The sequence below is a fragment of the Henckelia pumila genome, chromosome 1, assembly GCF_033568475.1.
Source record: "Henckelia pumila isolate YLH828 chromosome 1, ASM3356847v2, whole genome shotgun sequence".
Taxonomy (NCBI): Eukaryota; Viridiplantae; Streptophyta; class Magnoliopsida; order Lamiales; family Gesneriaceae; genus Henckelia; species Henckelia pumila.
Genome location: NC_133120.1, coordinates 69,463,228 through 69,485,706, shown reverse-complemented (window position 1 = coordinate 69,485,706; position 22,479 = coordinate 69,463,228).

Below are 22,479 nucleotides of genomic sequence, written 5' to 3'. Positions count from 1 at the left end.
TTGAGATTCTAGAGGAGATAGGCGATCTTGCCTACCGACTTTTACTCCTTCAGTTCTCCTTGTTTTCCACTAATTTGTTCTTCCGTATTCTTCGGGTATTCTCGACGTACTTCACGTCTTTTTTGTTGCCAAATTCATAAATTTTCTTTGATGTCGAGAAGGAATTGATGAGTCGCCAATTTTGTTTGAGACGACCGATTCAGAGTTGACCGAGCATAGTGGCAGATCCTTAGCGAAACCGATTCAGTTGAGTTTGTGCAGTTGAGCCGATACGGATTTGAAGAAACGGTGCAAGAAGCGGAGTTTGAATAAAACCGCGTTTACAGAGTTATTTTGAGAGAAGAATTAGTATAGCAGTCTTTGAAATTCATCTTGTTTTTTATGAGATTGAACTGCTTTGATTTCGAGGACGAAATCGATTCTTAGAGGGGGAGAATTGTAAGGCCATGAAATTAATTATTTCGTGATTAGCTTAGTTGATTATTATTTATTTTGGAATTATTGGAGATTAATTGAGCCGAGATTGAATTGATTTAATTTGGAGTTTCAGGGACCGGTTTGCAAATAATCCGGTTGACTAGTCAATGAGGATTAATATATTATTGTTATATACATAATATCTATCCTATCCCCTAACTCTCTCCACCATTCCTTCTCCCTCCTCCATCACGCCGAGACCGAGAGAAAGCCATGGATGGCCTTTCAAGCTTTCTTTCCGTCTGATTCGCTCGATCCGACCGTCAGATTTTAGATTCGAGTTGAGATTTACGATCACCGCAACGAAGGCTTCGTTTGGACGTAAGTTTTGCTACGATCCATGAACTTTGATTTTTGTTGGGTTGTCAGAATTTGATAATTTTCGGGTATGATGTGCTTGAGCTAGCATAGACTGTGTATTCGAAGTCGGTTCGGATAAAGATCGAAGTTTGGGTTTTATATGAACTTTTGGAGCATATTTTTAAAATGGGTCTTGGAATTTTGGTTTGGATTTAGTTGTTTTGATGAATTGGAAGATGATATGAGTTGTATAGAATTGTTTGATGATGTTGATGACTTTTGGTTTGAACGTTTATAGCCGTTATGCCGTCGAAATCGAGTTTGGATTATCGGTTGTTTTGTTTCGGTTTGATTTTCGGGTTTGATTTGAATTGATAGATTGATATCGAATCCGTATATTCTTCATTTTCAGACTTGGATTGGAGTTTCGGGTTTGGATCGGACTTGGGAGTTGAATCGAATTGAGAATTAAAGACGGTGTATCGATTGAGTTTCTTTGTTTCGATTTGTTGCTATTCGATTGATTATTTATTTGAGTTCGTTGTTATTTTCATATTTGAATCCTCGACGAACTTGAAAAGGTAAGAAGACGACAATTGAATGAATGGGACGATTAACTCGAATTTGATTTAATTCGAGTGCCCAAAAGAAATCACATACTTGTATGCTATTTGAATTATTTGATTTTAACTTGGATGAGTTTATTTCCACTTGCATACATCTTGATCCAAACATTCGATTCGTTTTGAACTTAGACGATTTAGGGAGCTATAGTGAAGTGACTTTGGATTTTGAGTTTTTCCAATTGCTAGAATACTTCTTATAGTTGCTCTGAAGTCTAGGGGTTTGAGTTGAGCGACATCCACCCCGAATGGGTGTGTCGGTGAGTTGTTCGTAAAAACTTGACCCCGGGATCCCAACCGAGTACCGATTGATATTCGATTATCCGATTTGATAATCCCAAGTTTTGAAGTCATGCATTGCATTTTAATGCATTTCGAGTTGAGTGCTGATATGCCTTTTTGAATTGATTGACTCATTGTTTTATATAACATAATTTGATATATTATTTGGAATTGCTTGAATTGTCTCTTTTACTGGGAATTATATTCTCACCGGATTATCCGGCTGTCATTTTATTTGTATGTGTAATTGACGGCAGGTGGGGCAGGATCGAGTCAGAAGCTGCATGACTAGATCGAGTGGGAAATGATAGAGTGAGGACTTGGTTTTAGAAGTCATACCTTGTATTCGAACTCCCGTGTATTCCATTTTGAGTTGTAGAACGTAGAATCGATGCTTGTTCTACATTTTTATGTATTTGAATACCTCGTTGTTGGAAAAATATTAGTTGGATCATGTTAGAGTTCTTATGGGTATGATATTACACTTTTGGAGTCATTTTTGGAGCAGAAACAGCAGGCCATGCATGCCCGCGCGTCCTGCATCTCTCGGAGGCCCGGACAGGGCGTTATGCCCGCTTGCGCCTCGTTTGGCGCGCCCGCGCGTCCCCCCCTGTTAAAAAAAAAAAAATCTACTTTTCGCGACGTGGTTTTGTGTCGCCGAATGTAAGGTGTGCATCGCTAAATGTCTTATTGATTATTTTTATTTCTTTTGATTACATGATTTATTTATGTTTGAAAGATTAGAATCCGGGTCCTCACAATACATAATGATGAATATAATAAATGCAACAACAGCATACAAACTTCAATAATCACATAAACGATACAACATAATCAACAAGTTCGAGTTCTCAACATGCTTCAAAACATAAAATAGATTGACATGCTGATTCGACTTCTAAATCGAGTCCCACTTCTATCTCTCAATCTTGATGCTAACCAAGTTTTCGCTCACTCGATCCTGCCCCACCTGTTGCCAAGTACACATCCTAAACAAAGCAACAGCCGGATAACTCCGTTGAGAATGATATTCCCAGTAAAAGCGACATAACATGCAATAACAAGTAATATATCAATAACATGTTATAAAGCCAACATATTCAATGTTAATACGAATGAAATCCATGTCTTTAAAATCGGGATATCAACTCTGAAAATCAAGGGATTGTTGTTATTATTTTGGGATCCCGAGGATGAGATCACGTAACAACTCATCGACTCTCCCGATCGAGGTGGTGCCACGTATCTCCATCCTCTAGACTTTGGTGCCACTACAAGGAGTATGTTGACACTAGGTGAACTTTTACACCCAGGCCACTCGATTATAGCCCCCAAATCGTCTAACAAAAAGGGCGTACAGCCCGCTGAAAATCAAAGATTTAGGCTCGAGATGAATGCATAAAAAAACATAAAGCATTAAGCCATATAACAAAAGTTCAAACAACAAAATACAAGTTCCCCATTCTAGAACAAGTATTGATGCAAGTATGTGATTTAAGGGAAACTCAAGAACCAACTGTCTTGATTGTGCTATCCCGCTAAAACGATGTCTGCTTGTACCTTTTGATTCGCAATAGCTCCAATTCTTGATAAGCTACAAAAGAGGTTATATCAAAATCTATACAACCTAAAACAACAAGGCTCAAGGTAAACTCTTTACCGCTCTTCGTCTAATCTCTTTGACGATCGACTTCTGCTAACTCTGGGCTCAACAACTTCAAACGAATCTGTACGGAGGCAAAAAAAGATCACAACGACGAACAAACGAAATAGCCAAAAGTTCAACAACTCGAACGGTTCAAAATCTCAAAACTCAAATCGGGGGCATAACGGCTATATTCTGATCAAACCGAAAACACAGACAACAGTATAACATTGCAAACAACTCAAATTAATGCTAAAACATCAATAACAAATCAAATCCAAGACATCTCAAAATCCATTTTTTCAAATTATGCTTCCAAAAAATCATAACAAATCCGACGACGCTCTATTTCAAGACCGACTGAGAATAATCGATAAGAACTAGCTCAAGAACAACATAACCGAAACTTAATCGATTCTAACAACATCCAAAAATAGAAGTATAACTGATCGGAGAAAAACTTACGATAGAACGAAGCTCTCGCTGCCGTGATCGCTAATCTGCCTTTGAAAATAAATTCTAACGGACGGATCGACCAGAAACCGGAATCACAAAGCTTGAAGAAGGCTTTGGGCGCCTTCAATGGAGGGAGGCGAGTTGGGAAGGAGGTGGAGTGAAAAGAAAGGTCAACTCTTGTATAAATATCTATTAAAGTCCAAATTTGCCTTTTAGTCCCTGAAAAATCCAAAAATTACAAAATAAACCCTGATCAAAATCAAATCGACTCTTGAATTCTGTAACCTCCGATTATCTCAAATAAACTCAATTAAGATAAATTTGGGGCATTACACCTTAGCCCTACCTACCTTTCTTGGTAGCACTCTTGGAAAGTGTTGATTATGTTACCAATTGACTATTGTTATATCCCTAGCAATGATGGACCCAAAGAACTAAAGGGTACCAAAAATTTATATTGCAGGGACAGAAAAGAAGTATGCCACCAAGCATATGGTATCTTGATAGTGGTTGTTGCATACACATGACGGGAAACAAGGAGCTGCTTCAATTAATCAAACCAAAAGCAAAAAGGAAGGTCACCTTTGGAGACAACATTAAAGAAATCATTGAGGACATCAGATCAATATGTATATCTAACTCTACTATGATTGATGATGTTCTTCTTGTGAAAGGACTTAAGAATAACCTACTAAGTATAAGTCAATTATGTGATATAGGTTATGAAGTCAATTTCACTTCCCAACACTGCACCATATCACTCATGTCTGACAAATCCATAAATTTCAAAGGATATAAAAGTGAAAATGTTTACAAGGTTTATTTAAATATTTTATCTTTTTCAAAAATCAAAAGCCTTGTATCCTTGAATGTTGATGAAAACATTCTTTGGCATAGACGGTTAGGTCATGTTGGTCCTAGTACCATTGAAAAACTGTTTAAACTTGATCTAGTTGTTGGTATGTCAAAGCTTAATTTAAAATTAGATTATATTTGTGATGCATGTAAGCTTGGAAAACATACAAAAGAATCTTTTAAAAGCAAAAATTTTGTATCCACTTTAATTCCCCTTGAACTTCTCCACCTCGATCTATGTGGTCCCTCGAGGAACGCTAGTTCAAGAGGAAAACTTTATGCATTTTTCATTGTGGATGATTTCTCACGTTTCACTTGAACATTGTTTTTAGACCACAAAAATGATGCCTTTGACTATTTCAAAGCTTTTGCCAAAAGAGTTGAAAATGAGAAAAATCTTTCTATCAAACAGATCCGTAGTGACCACGGAACTGAATTTCAAAATGAAAATTTTACAAACTTTTGTGTAGACAAAGGCATTGGTCATAATTTTTCTTACCCTAGGATTTTGCAACAAAACGGTGTCATTGAGAGGAAAAATAGGACACTTGTAGACATTGCGAGTACCATGTTATATGAGCATTCTCTACCAAAATATTTTTAGGTTGAACAATGAGCACTGCTTGTTACATCATCAATCGTGTATCAATAAGTCCAATTCTCAAGAAAAATCCATACGAGTTATGGAGGGGGAGAAAGCCTAACATTTTATATTTTCATGCATTCGGATCAAAGTGCTTCATTCATAATAATGGTAAGGACAATCTTGGCAAGTTTGATGCCAAATCCGAAAAAGGTATTTTCTTAGGTTATTCTACTTCGAGTAAGGCATATAGAGTTTTTAATAAACGCACTTTATTGTATAAGAATCAATGCATGTTGTATTTGATGAATCTATTTCTATACCTTCTTGCACTAACAATGACGATGTTGAATTACTCAAAGAAGAGATGGCCTCCTCAAGCTTAAATGATAACAATGATACAAGTGAGGACACATCCCTTCCAAAAGAATGGGCACTTCACAAAGACCATCCTATGAATCTCATCATTGGAAGTCCATCAAAGGGAGTATCTACTCGTTCATCTCTTAATAATTTTTGTAATAATCTTGCATTTGTTTCTTATGTTGAGCCTTAATCTATAGATGATGCATTATTAGATGATTCATGGATTATTGTTATGCAAGATGAGTTGAATGAATTCAAGAGAAACAGTGTATGATATCTTGTTCCTAGACCTGATGATAGACCTGTTATAGGTACTAAATGGGTTTTTAGAAATAAAATTGATGAGCATGGTATAATCAATAGGAATAAAACTAGACTTGTAGCTAAGGGTTATAATCAAGAACAGGGCATAGATTATGATGAAACTTATGCGCATGTTGCTAGACTAGAATCCATTCGCATGCTACTTGCTTTTTCTTGCTCTAGAAATGTTAAGTTATTTCAAATGGATGTGAAAAGTGAATTCTTGAATAGTTATTTAAAATAATAAGTTTATGTTGATCAACCATCTGGCTTTATTGATCCCCATTTCCTTGACCATGTTTACAAACTTGATAAAGCCTTGTATGGATTGAAACAAGCTCTTTGAGCTTGGTATGAAAAACTTTCTTCGTATCTTATCTCTAATGGTTTTTCTAGAGATGTTGATATTACTTTGTTTACCTTGACTAAAAATGATGAATTATTGATTGTGCAAATTTATGTGAATGATATCTTTTTTGGTTCGACTAATGAAACTCTTTGCCAAGAATTCTCCAAGCTTATGCAGGACCACTTTGAGATGAGCATGATGGGGGAACTTAATTATTTCCTCGGATTGCAAATCAATCAATGCAAAGATGAGTTCCTTATCAACCAAGGAAAATATATTAAGGAGATTCTCAAAAAGTTTGGAATGGATAACTCAAAAGCATCATCTACACCTATGAGCACATCAATCAGACTCGACAATGATGAGAATGGTAAAAATATAGATCAACAATATTTTTGTAGCATTATTGGCTCCCTACTTTATACAACTGCTAGTAGACCTGATATTATGTTTAGTGTTTTCTTGTGTGCACGATTTCAATCATGTCCAAAGGAATCACATTTGTTCGCTTTAAAACGCATTTTCAAATATTTTTCAAATACTCCAAATCTCGTCTTATGGTATTCCAAAAATTCTTTTTTGTATTTAAAAGCTTACTGTGATTCCGACTTTGGTGGATAGAAAAAACACTAGTGGAATTTTATTTTTTTTTGGGAAACTGTTTAGTATCTTGGTTTTCAAAGAAATAAAATTGTGTTGTGTTGTCAAAGACCGAAGCCAAATACATGGTTGCTGGTAGATTTTGTGCGCACATTATTTGGATGAAGCATCAATTGCTTGACTATGGTGTATCTTTCTCGAAAATTCCTATTTTTTGTGATAACACTAGCGCCATATGTATTTATTCAAAATTATAAGCTCACATTTTATATGAATTAATTGTTAAGGACTTAAATGCAATTTAAAAAAGCTAAGGGTCATTTTTGTAATTGTGAACTCAAGCAGTTCGGATCCTTCGAACCCAGTTTGGGCCAGTTCGGATCGTCCGAACTGTTTAGCGCCCATTCAGCTAAATTTTTTTGAATTTTACCCCCAAAAATCAGATCGGATCGTCCGAGCCTCTTCGGACCGTCCGAACCACTCCTTGGTTAAATTCAAAATTTATTATTCCTCGTATTTTGGATCCACCGCTCAAACTTCGGACGCTCCGAACCCCTTCGGATGCTCCGAACTATCAAACACTATCCAATTCAGTCAACGTTATTAAATTTTCTAGGGTTTCGGAAGCGCCATCAGGATCGAACAATCCGAACGACTTCGAATTCTCCGATCTGTTCAAAATTTATACGACAAATCAGAAAACTTATCCCTCGATAAATAGGATCGGACCGTCCGATTCGCGATCGGTTTGTCCGAACTCTAGCCTATAAATAGGCTTCAGACCTCCCGATTTTATTCATACCTTCTCTTCCTTTCTCTCTTATATTTCTTCGAAAAACCCTCTAAAATGCCTCGTCGCAATATTGAAGTTGGCGGTTCGAGTCACAATACTTGACCCCGCATTGAGCATATCCCTCATGACCCAAACCAACCAGCCGAAACTTGTCCAATTCTCTATGATTACCCCTCACTCCCAATATTTCCCGGTCAACTTCTCGATATCGACTATCTGGAAAGCTCTCATGTTCTTTTGTTGGGCCTTATCAATGCTAAAAAATGGGCTTCTTTTTTCCTACCCTCTATTTCTGACCTCATTTTCCCTTGTCTTCTTTTTGAGTTATACTCCAACCTTGAACTCGAACTGGGCGGTGATGATATTCATATCGCCATAGTTGTTCAAGGTCAGCATATTTATTTTTCTTCCGCTGATCTTGCTGATTGGTTCGGTCATCCTAGGAACGGACCAAGTCTCTTCTTTTCTCAGCGATGTCCTCAAAAATATCCTACTTTTTATCGTGATGAAGCCTTATCTACTATTCTTGGTTGTCCTGCCACTGCCGCAGACGATCGTCTTCTTCTCAAAAATATTTGTCCTGATTTTCAAATTGTTCAAAAACTTATCACTTCATCTATCGTTCCTCGCAGTGGAGACATCTCCACCTGCAAATATCTCGACCTTTACGTTCCTTTTCATATTATTTCCTCTCTTCCTTTTAACCTTCATCGCTTTGTTATGCAGGTTACGCATAACACAACTAAATCTTCGAAGCGAGTTAGTCTTCCTTTTGCTCGTTTCATTAATTGAATTTTGACTCATTTCGATATTTATTTTGATGGCGTGGAGCATTTACCTATTCCTGATTCTCATATCTTTAACCATGCTACTGTCACCAAGATGGATTTATCTTGGAATCTTGTTTTCTCTCGTGGGGTTGACGACCCAACTCGTGCCTTTTTAAAATTTTATCCTCTTAGAGATTTTTTCATTCCCTATTCAAATCTTCTTCTCTTTGTTCAGTTGAAGGGATTTCCTTCTAGACCTCCTCCCGAAGAATTTTCTTCTTCTTCCGGTCTTCACCGTAGTCCACATAATATAGGTGATCTTCCTTTTCTTTCTCCTGAGGTTCCCCCAACTCCTCCGAATCAATTTTCATTTGATCGTTTCTCGGAGCAGTTGAATCTCATTGAGAACCTTTTGATCAACCACTCTAATGAGTCTAGAGCTTCATTTGCCGAGTTGAACACTCGATTTACTTCTTTGGAGACTCGTTTTGATCACTACATGTCACATCCTCCGCCGCGAAATGAAGATGACTCTTAGATTTTATTTATTTTTTCATTTAAGTTGTAATTTTAAATTTAAATGTAATTTCTATTTAGTTGTTTAATGAAATTAGTTTATGTTTTATTTTCTCTTTTTTAATTATTAGTTTTTTTTATTATTGCAAAAAGGGGGAGAAAAAAAATTGGTTAAATAATAAATTAATTAAATTTTTTAATTTAAAATATGTTGTTTATTTAAGGGGGAGTTATTTAAATGTTTATGTTATTTATTTTAATGCATATTTATTTCTCCTATTTAACCAAGTTTTGTGATCATAAAAAAGGGGGAGATTGTTACGCCTTAAACACATGCAAATCTCGTGTTGTGAGATTAATGTTTTTAATGCATTAACAATTCTCAAATATTATGTTTTGATGATTACAAAACTAGGTTATATTGTTACTAATATTTTAAAGTGAGAAAATTGCAGATATTAATAGTTCTCGTCAAATAAAAATATTGGAAGCAAATACCGATAGCCAAAAATTGAAGAAAATATGTTAAGTGTTCAAATTTCAGAGTTCGGAGGATCCAAAGACTGTTCGGACGGTCCGAAGTATTTCTATCAATTTTAAATTGTTTGTATGGTAGTTCGGATGTTGCGAAGACCAGAGTTCGGACAATCCGATTAGAGATCAGACGGTCCGAACTATATAATCAATATTTTAATATTCGGAACCAAGTTCGAAGGGCACGAAGTATAAGTTTGGACAATCCGAAGACCCGATCGGACGCTCCGATCTCTTTACGGTGAAGGCAGATCACATCCGAAGACTTTTGCTCGACAATGAATTTAATGCAACAGATCGGACGATCCGATCTTCAATTCGGACGATCCGAACAGTGCTACTGCCGCACAAATTTTAATTTGAATTGGTACAGTTTGGAGGCTCCGAAGCCCATATCGGACGGTCTGATCTTACCCGATTCAGCACTATAAATAGAGGCATTCCGAGACCATTTGAAGACACAACTCAACATCCGACTCTTTCATTCATTCAAGCACCATTTGAGCAATCCTTCAAGAATTTTATGCCTGTTTCAAGTTCCTCATTATATATTTGTGTATCGAGTTGTATAAGTTCTTGAAAATCATAGTTGTGTATACTCGAGTGTGAAGCCGAGTTTATCGAGTTGTTGTGCCTATCCTTGGAGCCTTTAAGGCCAAGTTTTTCGAGTTGTTGTGAAGCTATCCTTGGAGCCCTCAAGGCCAACGACATGGTGATCGTGTTATTATTGTATCGGCTATCTTGGAGCCATCAAGGCCAAGACGAAGTGCTAGTGATACCTTGGTTAATCAATCTTAACCAAGAAGGGGAGACGTAGACGATTTATCTTCGAAATTCCATAAACATATCCTCTCTTATTTAACGCTTTATTTATATTCCTTTATTTACTTAATGGGTTTATATTTGACTGCCCTATATCTTCCGCTTGCGTTTTTGCAAAATTATTTTAAATTGCTAAAGTTGCAAATAGAACCTAATTCCCCCCCTACGCATTAGGTTCCAACAATGCATGATATTACTGTTCATGATTTATATGCGGCATTGGCATATCACATTGAGCCTGTGTATTCTTTTGAGATAACCTGTTGTTTCTAAGGCCACTCAGTCCTAGGGTTTTCTTTGTACGATCGGGTACCGTGTGACACCCATTGTATCAATAGAGCAGCGTGTACGGTTTTACCTAGTACAGGTGATAGTCCAAGATCGGAGTTCAGTATGTGTGGCACCCACTGTATCTTCGGATCAGTGTGCACAAATTAGTGGCACCTGTGTTCTGAGCATGATGTTCTAGATCTCGATCCCAGTGTACCAGAAAAATATTCATTATTTCATGTTGCATGCGCTATATAGACCTGTATACAAGTACTTTGCGTTCTGTGTGTTAGCGCTCACGTCCTTGATTTTATCTCGGACATACCATTTGATGGGATGGGTTTACAGGTGCATCAGAAGCGAGATCAGCGGTTGATCAGTGACTAGGGAATTGGTAGCAGCGGTCACCACAGGTTTCTAGTTTAATACTTTCCTTTGGTATTTATTCAATTGGATTGTATTGATTAGGTTCTAGTGATTTACCGTTTGTATTCTGTCGGGTTGATAGTATTTGGTTTAATTTTTCCGCAGTTTCTCTAATTATTGTTGTTTAAGTTTTAATTGCATGCGTAAGTATGTTTAGTAGGTGATTCCAGAGCAGGTCGTTACAGTATCTGTATATACCGTTATATACCGAAAAAATCTTATATTTTTTTAAATTTTAAATTTATTGTTATTATGTATTTTAAATTTTTATAGACTGTCACGGTATTTAGGTTTCCGAAAATTTTAAATTTCATAGCTTTACCGTACTGAAAATTCTGTATTGTTACCGTATCACACCTTAATCTTCGATATAATGAAAATTCGATAAATTTGATATTTTTTCGGTATGGTAACTTCTATATACCAAAATTTCGGTATTTTTCCCACCCCTAAATGAAATAAATAAATTGACTATTTTTTTTTTGCACTTTGAACCCTTTTTAAGCGAAGTGTTGCCATAGCGACAAATAATCTTCACAAAACTCCAAACCAACAACTTTGTTATTAAAAAAAAGAAAAAAAAATTGAAAGTGCAAAAGAAGAAAATTTTGCAAGCAAACCTTTTTTAAGATTATGAGTATCTCACGAATCTATATCCGTGAGACGGATCAATTTAATCCATATTTAATATAAAAGTAATACTTTTCGTAGAAAAATAATATATTTTCATGTATCATATATGCACAATAGTATGATGTTATTCACTTTGGTCTCAAGCCCTCATTTATTTATTTTTGGATTTTACTCAAAAATCCTCATATCAATTAGGATATCTTTCCATCTTCTAAACTCATGATCTTTCTGATCATGTATTTTCAATGTGGAACTCTGGACACATTCTCAACATATTCATTGTATGAGCAATTTAGATAAACATGACTTAGATTGAATAAAGTTGTAGGATACATTTTATATTTGATATTGTTTGTGTTTTGCATATGCATGTCTAGTGTACTTGTGCTCTAATTTTTTATTCCATTTATTTCTTACATAAAACATTATTATCGACATAAGTTTGTGCTATAGCCCACATGTTCTTCCTTTTTGTGGGTTTCAATTATCGGTCGTTCTATAACTAGGTCTAGGATTTCGGCCAGCAAGAAAGACTTCTAATATTTTGGGCAACGAAGTATATTGAGACTCTCCGATGGATATTGTAGTTGTAGACGGCATGGTGATACAGATGAAGGACAAGATCTTTAAGCTACTCTCCAACGAGTATATACGAAATCCTGTCATGTTAGTCCTAGTAACAAACAAGATTTGAAGGATGCAATGACCCTTTAGAGTGTCAAGAATCATGATTAGCATCATATTCAGGCTCGTTGTGCATGCTCTCACCGGTGAAGGGTTGTATGAAGGTTTGGTATGGATTGCACAGTGAGTAATTGGGAAAAGCGCCAACGTGGAATTTCTCATAAACCAATGAAAGTGTTCGCCTTTACCAGTTGTCACGCCACTCCAACGGGCTTGTTGATGCTAAAAATAAAGCCCGGATCAGTTTCTGTTGGATCTGTGTCTATAATTGGTGACTGGGACTCGTGCAAGGGAACTAAAGGATGCTATTTGGGAGTTAGGTGTTGTGCTGGAATTTTAATCTTTTCATGGACAAGGGATTGAATTAAAGCATCGGGCCAAATTCTTACATGAAGTGCTGGAAGCCCAATAGTAAGATAGCCGTTGGGGGCCATTTAATAGCTTCTGTTATAAGCATGCACAAAGATTTAGTTGAATGCAGTTCGAACAAAAGAGATACAGAAACACACACACTCTCAATCATCTTGGAGACAATAAATCTGAAGCAAGGGGGATTCAAGATTTAAAAGAAGTATCAATCAAAGAAGAAGATCAAGCAGCTGGGGTAGCTCAGAAATCTTTTGGTTCATGTATTTGATTTTATGTGAATGAATCATGGATGATTAAAACTTGTGTATTCGGATATTGAATTGGAATAATAAAAGCTGGTTCCCTTTCCCTTGGATGTAGGCACATCATTGCCGAACCACGTAAACTCTTTCTTGTTGATATTCTTGCATATTGTTATGTTATTTGATTATATGGTGATTATCATTTGGTCATAGTATTCTACAGATGAGGTTTAGATTACATCTTTGTGTTCTTGGTGAATTTTGTGTATTGGTGGATCGATTGCATAACAGTGGCACCGTCTGTGGGAATCATAGACATGATGGGATTGATGAAGTTTGACATAGAAAAGTTCATCGGAAAAGAATGAATTTTCCCTATGGAGAATCAAGATAAGGGCGATCCTTGTATAGCAGAGTTGGGCTGAGGACTTGTTAAAAAATATGAAATGTCAAGCTCCTTGAAGGACAAGGAGAAGGATGAGATATTGGACAAGGCTCGGTGTGCCCTTATCTTGTGTTTAGGGGATGAGCCATTGAGAGAACTGTCCCGAGAAAGATAAGCTATTGCTATGTGGATAAAATTGGAAAACAACTATATGACTAAGAGGGTGTTTGGCTAAGCTTATTAAAAAGAACTTATAAGCTCCTAGAGCTTAAAAGTTGTTTTACGAGCTTATAAGCTGTTAGAACTTATTTTAAAAATAAGCTGTTAAAGTGTTTGGATAAACTTATTTTAAATAACTTAAAGATGTTGATGTGTTTGGTATTATAAGATCTTTTAATCGTCGAAATTACCAAAAAAGGTATAATTATATGAAAATAATGTTTCGAGTTATACATATATGAAAATAGTTTTAGAATAAACATATATTTTAAAAAATAAAATTGTTATAATATTTTATTTTAGAAAAATTTATGTGATTTGACTTTTTTTTTAAAAAAATAATATTTAATATTTAATGGGTAAAGGATATGTTGGAGATTTATTAAAATATTTAAGGATATTTTAGAGAGATAAAATGTTAAAATAAGATCTTTTTGAAAAAAGTACCTCCCCCTTACTTTTTTAAAAACAGCTTATAAGCTGTCAAACAGCTTATTTTGACAGCATATAAGCTGTTTTTAAAAAAATTTACCAAACAGATCCGGAGAGCTTTTAAGCTATAAAACAGCTTAAAAGCTGTTTTTAAGAGCTTAAAAGCTCTCCCAAACACCCTCTAAGTCTTTAGCAAATCGATTATATGTGAAACAGAGATTGTATTCCTACAAGATCCAAGATGGCAAGATTATTGAGGACCAGATTGATGACTTCATCAAGATTTTAGATGATCTAGAGAATGTGGAAGTAAAACTTGATGAAGAAGACAAGGCACTAATATTAATTAATGCTCTTCCAAATCATATGACAACTTCAAGGATGCTATGCTCTATGGGAGAGATCATTCCATCTCTCTGGATGAAGTACAATATGCAATTCAATCTAAGGAACTGCAAAGAAAACTACAAGCTAGTGGGAAGTCTTTGGAGAAGGACTGACTGCTAAGGGTAGATCATTTAGGAGAACTCAAAATCCTAACAGGAACAGGACTCTATCTAAGATCAAGACAAGATTTAACTACTTCATATGTCACAAGGAAGGCCACTTCAAGAGGGATTGTCCAGAAAATAAGAAAAGGAGACCTCATGACAAAGCCAAAGATTCAGGAGAGGCAGCAGTAGTCTTAAATGGATATGAGTCTGCTGAGGCCCTGATGATGACACAAAGTAGCATGAAAAGTGAGTGGATCCTATACTCTGACTGCACCTTTCACATGTGCCCGATCAAGTCATGGTTTCAAGAGCTGAGTGAATCTTATCAAGGATTAGTGCTACTAAGAAATGAAAGATCATGCAAAGTAAAGGGGATAGGAAGTATTAGACTTCAAATGCATGATGGCGTTGAAAGACTAATCAAAGAGGTAAGGTATGTCCCTAAGTTAAAGAGAAATCTAATCTCATCGGGGACCCTGGAATCAAATGGATGTACCTTCAAATGAGAGAATGCAGTTATGAAGGTTTCTAGAGGCTTTGTTGCGTGTTTTTTGCTCGCAAGCGCACGATGTCAAGTTATAATATAGCAATTAAGTCCAAGTCGATCCCACGGAGAATGAATAAATGATATTATAATAAATATTTGCGAATAATCAAATCCTAATCCTATGTAGAGCTACGAAAATGGGTTGATTTTTTTAAAACTAAAATTTGCAAGAAACAAAACTAAATAACCACGAGTTCACGAGATGAAAATTCAATAAGCGATGAATGCTAAAGGTTAGACTTCACTTGACTTTCCACCACAATTTATTTCTAATGATTGTTCAATTATAATTTCTTCTAGTTTATTATCCAAGAATCCATATTATTTTCTACTACCTCTCTCGAGTGTCAAGCAGAAATTCGTATTCAATAGCAAACTCAATATGTCTATCTAAGTTCAACTATTAAATCCGGTAAATGGCACGAGAATTCTTCTAAAGACTTCTATGGAGTTATATGCCTCTCGAACAATATAAACACCAAAGATGTATTTTCCTATGTCGTATTCAAAATCTCCTCTCTCGAGTGATAGATTCCAAACAAAATATCATTCAATCTATGGCCAGTAAATTGAAAGCATTAAAATCAGGAAAACACAAATAAATTGTGCGAAGAAATTTAAATGTATAAATCAAAATATCTCAATCATGGTTTCCACTCAAGATCCGTCTACCTCTAGACTAAGAAATTAGTTCATAATAAATTTAAAGATCAAACAAAATATGTTTTTTCAACAATCCATAAACTAAGAAAAATAGAGTTCAAAGAGAAACTAGAACGAATTAGAATGAAGCTTCTCTGTCGCCGGATGCCGCCGTCTTCCATCTTCGTACCAAATTCTCGAGCTCTTGTGTAATCCCAAAACTCTCTATAGCCGTCCTTATGCTCTGAAAACTCCATAAACCCTCGTATCCTCCAAAATAAGCCATAAAATCCTTTTTAATACTCGATCAAGACTTTCCAAAATTTTGGACACTGCGCAGCGCTGGAGCGCTGGTAATCAGGCGCTGTAGCGCCCGTTCAATTTCTTCAACAGCGCTGGAGCGCTGGTTTGATAGCACTGGAGCGCTATTTCCTCGACTTTTCAACTTTCGGAAGACTCCGTCTAGCGCTGGAGCGCTTAAATAATGGCGCTGGAGTGCTGGACTAATCACTCTCAAATTCCATTTTTCAACTCTTTTCTCCAATTATTTTTGTCCTTTATTCATCAAATAAAATAATTAACACTCAAATTCCTGCAAACAACACAAACAACAAAAGAAATGCATAATATCACTCAAAACATAACAAAAACAAAGCTAAATAATATAAAATATAAGTGCAAAAATTGCACTAATCAAATCTCCCCAAACTTAGACTTTTGCTAGTCCCGAGCAAAACAAAACAAACAAAACACTGACATACAAAGAATTAAAAAGACACAAGAAAGCAGTAAAACTAGAATAACCCAACTGGCCTCAGATGTTCAACAAATAATCCATGTGTAGCTAATTTTCTCAAGAGTCCTCGTGTGTGTGTGTGATTAGACAATCCCATCTACCCACCTAACTTTCGATCAAATCATGCAACCAGTAAGCCTCAAAGAGTCATTAACCCCGCCCTTTAGTTTCAGAATACTCTCAACCAAGTTCAACTTCTACTCGCATAAATCAAAAGGACTTTTTTCAGTGATTACATTTTTTTATAAAATTACCGGATTTTTCACCCGATTTTTATTATATTTTTTTAGCCCCATAAATTACCCGCATACTTAGCTATAACTAAAGATAGAATTCGGATTTTAATCCCCTCGTCTATAGCCCGGATGGAGCATCAACCCCATTATTTTTTCCGCAAACTTAGCATGGAACAGTGAATAGGATTTCAAACACTTTCCAAACCCGGATAGAGTTGTAAGAAAATTTAGATTTTAACTTTTGAAACCCCATTTAATCCGCATACTTAGTCAAGCATAAGTCGACTAGGATTTCAGTCCCTTACTCCTAACCCGGATGGATTCATCAATTAACTTTTACCTAAATCATTTCTATGCTTATATCAGTCTACCTCGGTTTTGAGCATAAATCGCCAGAGTTAAGAATCAAATTATCCAATCCACTTACAAAATCCACATAAATTTTTCTACTTATCAGGAGTATCGACAGTCAAGACTATAGTGCATAAAAGGTGAGAACTCAAGATACAATGTCGTCAACACTAGATTATAAACTCCTTTTCTTTTCCCAACTTCATCATCATAGGCCATTTTTCTTTTGCTTTTCTAATTTTCATTTTTTTTTTCAAAAACACAAACACACAAACAAAAGAAACAAACACAAAAACGAACAAGCGAACAATAAAACTGACAGAAAACAAAACATGCAGAAACACAATACGAACGAATAAAAGTAAAAACAGATGCAGGAACTAGTGACTACTGCAGCATTCAAAACCCATCAAACTCTGAAACCAACTTCGCTTCAACTTCAACAACAATCAATTCAACAATCAGCTCAACAAAACTCATCTAAAACAAGTCATAAAAAACAAACAACATCCCCCCAAACTCAGATATGTGCATTGTCCTCAATGTGAAATATCAATAAAAACAAGTAACATACACATACCTATGACAATGACCATCAGTGGTCATCGTCCAGGTTGTCATCCCGAGGGGGCCAAGTAGGAGGCTGGGGAAACGGCTGATACTCGCTGGATCCTGGAAAACGCTGGGCAAGGCTCGTCGTGAAATCCACCATATAATCCATAAACTGATCAGTCCGACGGCAATGACTGTCTAGCCTCTGCTCCAAACGTGTCAAACGCTCCTCATACAACGGATCAGATCTTGGAGGTGGTAGTGGTGGTGGTTGGCTGCTACTGGTAGGACGGTCCTGAGGTGCGTCTGGTCGCGGAGGAGGTGGTACAATCTCTCGTGGAGTCACAGTAATAGGTCCTTAGACCTTAAAAAGCTCTTCATCTGCACCACATGTAACTCCAGCATGTGCACAAAGCGCTGTGATCAGAGCAGGGTCCGGCAATCCACCAGTCGTGGTGCCCTTAACCGCTGCAATAATGGAATCCTGAATGATATTCCCCAAGTTCACCGACTTTCCTGTGAAAATACTGTAAGTTAGGACAGCCCGTTTCTTTGTCACATCAAAAGTGTGGCCAGTGGGCAGCACAGAGCAGCTATAAAAAAAAAAAAAAACCAAGACCTCGCATCTTGCTTCATTTTACCGGAAGGAAAATGCACCACTGATTCATTCTTCATCTTCCATTGCACTCCTTCTTCACAAAGAGTGGCAAGTATCTCGTCATAGTCCACATCACTTGCCTTGAATGCCAAATATTCATCCTCATCTATAGATGGCATACCATAGAGGGTGTTAATGATATGCCCGTCAAAAGCCACCCGCTTACCTCGCACTAATACATGGTATTGTTCATGCTTGCACTTCAGATTGGCATAAAATTTTCGGACTAAGGAAACCACGGCATCACCGGGAGGTTGGACAAAACCCGTGCATCTTCGCTCATGAGCTGCATGTCATGCATCCCAAAATGTTAGAGGAGAATTAGGATCAAAACCTCTTTCTCTAACCGTGCATCTTGCTCTTGGCGGCCTCTTCATCCCAAAACCGATGGGCATCGAAACTCCCTGACGAAGAGGCACCCTGCTTTTGTTTATTCTTTGGCGCCATCACAACAATTCAATCACAACTCAACCAAGCAATAATTAACAGCAATTCACCACTTCCAACAATCTCGTTCAAGCCTCAACCAATAAACACAATTTACCACAATTGACCACGCCAATACACCGCGCCACCCCAATACATACGGCCGCAAAACAACTCAAAATAAGCACAAATAACCGTGTGATTCACAATTCTCCAACATAATCCACAAAAATTTCTGATAAGCACCAATGAATTAACAAGTGTACATGAATTCAACCCAATTCAATAATCGATCTGATAACTCTTGAACAACCCATGAGAAGAAAATTTTCAAAATACCTCGGTTTGAAAACACGATTCCGGCAAATATAGAACATAAACACGTCTCCTGGCCTTGAATTCAAATTTCACCTCTGTCAAAGAAAGAAATTTGGACGACGCACTTTCCTCCCGAAGAACCCTAGCTACCTAATTTCTAAAAATTGGATGAACTTGAATCCGAACACACGCTGCTAGGAAAGGATGAATTTGTGCGATGGATGGTGTAGCCGAGATTTTCAAGTGGGATTTTTTGGTTTGCAGGGGCGGATCGCGTGGAGGAGGAAAGACAAGGCTGGGGATAAACAGGGGTTCGAATGAATGAAATCAGAGATCCCCTTTTATTTTTCAAATTTTACGCGATAGCGCTGGAGCGCTATACAATTGGCGCTGGGGCGCCCGATAATCTTCAGAGCGAGCGCTGGATATTTAGCGCTGGAGCGCTTAATCCTCGAATTTCATACTCCAAAATGTGATTTTTGTAAAGAAAAGTACCTGCAATAAAACTCTTAATTAGGACTAAAAGTAGTAAAAATAAATAAAAAGACTGAATTTCAATAAAATTAACTAAGAAAATAAATAAAATAAAACGGAATTAAAATTTTGGTTGCCTCCCAAAGAGCACTTGGTTTAACGTCGTCAGCCCAACTTTTCTGGAGTGTTTATGCAGGGTCTATCAAAGCAACTTTCTCCATGTTCCGCACTTCATTGCCAAAGTAATGTTTCAACCTCTGCCCATTGACTTGAAAGGTTTGACCATCGTGACAGCTCAGTTCAATGGCTTTATAGGAATGCACTTTCACCACGGTGAACGGACCAGACCATCTTGACTTTAACTTACCTGGAAATAACCTGAGGCGAGAATTAAATAATAATACATGCTGTCCAGGATCGAATTTTCTCTTCAGTAATAATTTTTCATGCCACTTTTTGGTTTGTTCCTTGTAGAGCTTGACATTTTTGTATGAATGATTACGAAACTCCTCGATCTCATGTAACTGCAACAATCACTCTTCATCGACAGCTTTCAAATCAAAATTCAGCTTTTTCACTGCCCAATACGCTCGATGCTCCAACTCCACTGGCAGATGACATGCTTTACCAAAGACCAACCTGTATGGCGACATGCCAATCGAAGTTTTGAACGCAGTCCGGTATGCCCATAGTGCATCATCCAACTTGCTTGCCCAATCCTTCTGGTTCGTGTTAACAGTCTTTTTTAGAATTTGCTTAATTTCTCGGTTGGATATTTCAGCTTGCCCATTTGTTTGAGGATGGTATGCACATGCCACTTTATGCCTAACCCCATATTTTGTTAGTAATAAATTAAAGATTTTATTGCAAAAATGCGTACCTTCATCACTGATAATGGCCCTTGGATTTCCAAACCTCGTGAAAATATTTTTCTGTACAAATTGCACCACTACACGAGCATCATTAGTGGAGTTGGTGATTGCTTCCACCCATTTCGAGACATAATCAACAGCCAATAAAATATAAGATTGCCCAAAAGATATAAGAAATGGTCCCATAAAATCAAATCCCCACACATCAAATAATTCAACTTCTAAAATATTGGTGAGAGGTAATTCATGATGCCTAGATATATTTCTCATCCTTTGACATCTATCACATGATTTTACCAAGGTATAACTGTCTTTGAATAAATTTGGCCAATAAAAACCAGACTGAAGTACCTTGGCGGCTGTCCGTGTGGCTCCAAAGTGACCACCATACGGTGCAGAATGACATTGTTCCAAAATTTCTTTTGCTTCAGCTTCATCTATACATCTTCTTATCACTTGGTCCGAACACTTCTTGTACACAAACGGATCATCCCACAGATAAAACTTGACATCATGGAAAAATTTCTTCCTTTGGTGATGATTAAGATCTGGAGGCAAAACACCACAAGAAAGAAAATTAGCAAAGTCAGCAAACCAAAGAAGTTTAGAATTTACCTCAAAAAGATGCTCATCGGGAAATTGCTCCTTGATGAGTTCATATTCAGCTTTTCCTTCCAACTCCAAGCGAGACAGATGATCCGCCACTAAATTTTCACTCCTTTTTTTGTCTCTAATTTCAAAGTCAAACTCTTGTAGTAAGAGTATCCACCGAATCAATCTTGGCTTGGCATCCATTTTGGCAAAGAGATAACGAATAGCTGCATGGTCAGTGTAAACAATTACTTTAGAGCCAATGAGATAGGACCTGAATTTGTCAAAAGAAAGCACCACAACCAACATCTATTTTTCAGTAGTAGTGTAATTTTGTTGGGCTCCGTCAAGAGTGCGGCTGGTGTAGTAAATCACCCAAAACATCTTATCTCTTCTTTGCCCCAAAGCTGCTCCCACAACATAATTGCTGGCATCACACATCACTTCAAACGGCTCTTTCCAGTCGGGCACAATCATAATAGGCGCTGAAATTAGTGCCTCCTTAATTTTTGTGAACGCCTGTAAACACGCATCATCAAAAATAAAAGATGTATCTTTTTTTAATAAATTACATAAAGGCTTAGTAATTTTAGAAAAATCTCTAATAAAGCGGCGATAAAACCCGGCGTTTCCCAAGAAACTCCTAATGGCTTTCACATTATTTGGCGGTGGAAGATTTTCAATCGCAACCACTTTTGCTCGATCCACCTCAAGCCCATTATATGACACTTTATGCCCAAGTACGATGCCTTCTTGCACCATGAAGTGGCATTTTTCCCAATTGAGCACTTGATTTTTATCTTGGCAACGCTGCAAAACAAGGGTCAGATTGTGCAAACAATGATCAAAAGAAGACCCAAACAGAAAAATCATCCATAAAAATTTCCATGACTTCTTCCACCATGTCAGAAAAAATTGCAATCATGCACCGCTGAAAAGTATCCGGTGCATTACACAAACCAAATGGCATTCTCCTAAAAGCATAAGTACCATAGGGACATGTAAAATTTGTTTTCTCTTGATCCTCTGGCGCTATACAATTTGATTGTAGCCAGAATAGCCATCTAAAAAACAGTAATGTTTATAACCTGCCAACCTGTCAAGCATCTGATCAATAAAAGAAAGAGGAAATTGATCTTTTCTAGTAGCCTTATTCAACCTTTTATAATCAATGCAAACTCTCCAACCAGTAACAGTACGAGTTGAAATCAACTCGTTTTTCTCATTTTTAACTACAGTCATACCTCCTTTTTTTGGCACAACCTGTACTGGAGACACCCAAGAACAGTCAGATATAGCATAAATAATACCAGCATTCAATAACTTCAAAACCTCAGCTTTTACCACTTCCTTCATCGCAGGATTTAACCTCCTTTGATGATCAACATAGGGACTATATGACTCCTCCATTAAAATCTTATGCATGCAAATATTGGGACTAATTCCCTTGATATCAGAAATTGATCAACCCAAAGCAGATTTAAATTTTCTCAAAACTCTTAATAATTTATCATTTTCATCATGAGTAAGAGAGGATGAAATAATTACCGGGTTAGTCAAATTTTCTCCCAAAAATGCATAGCATAAA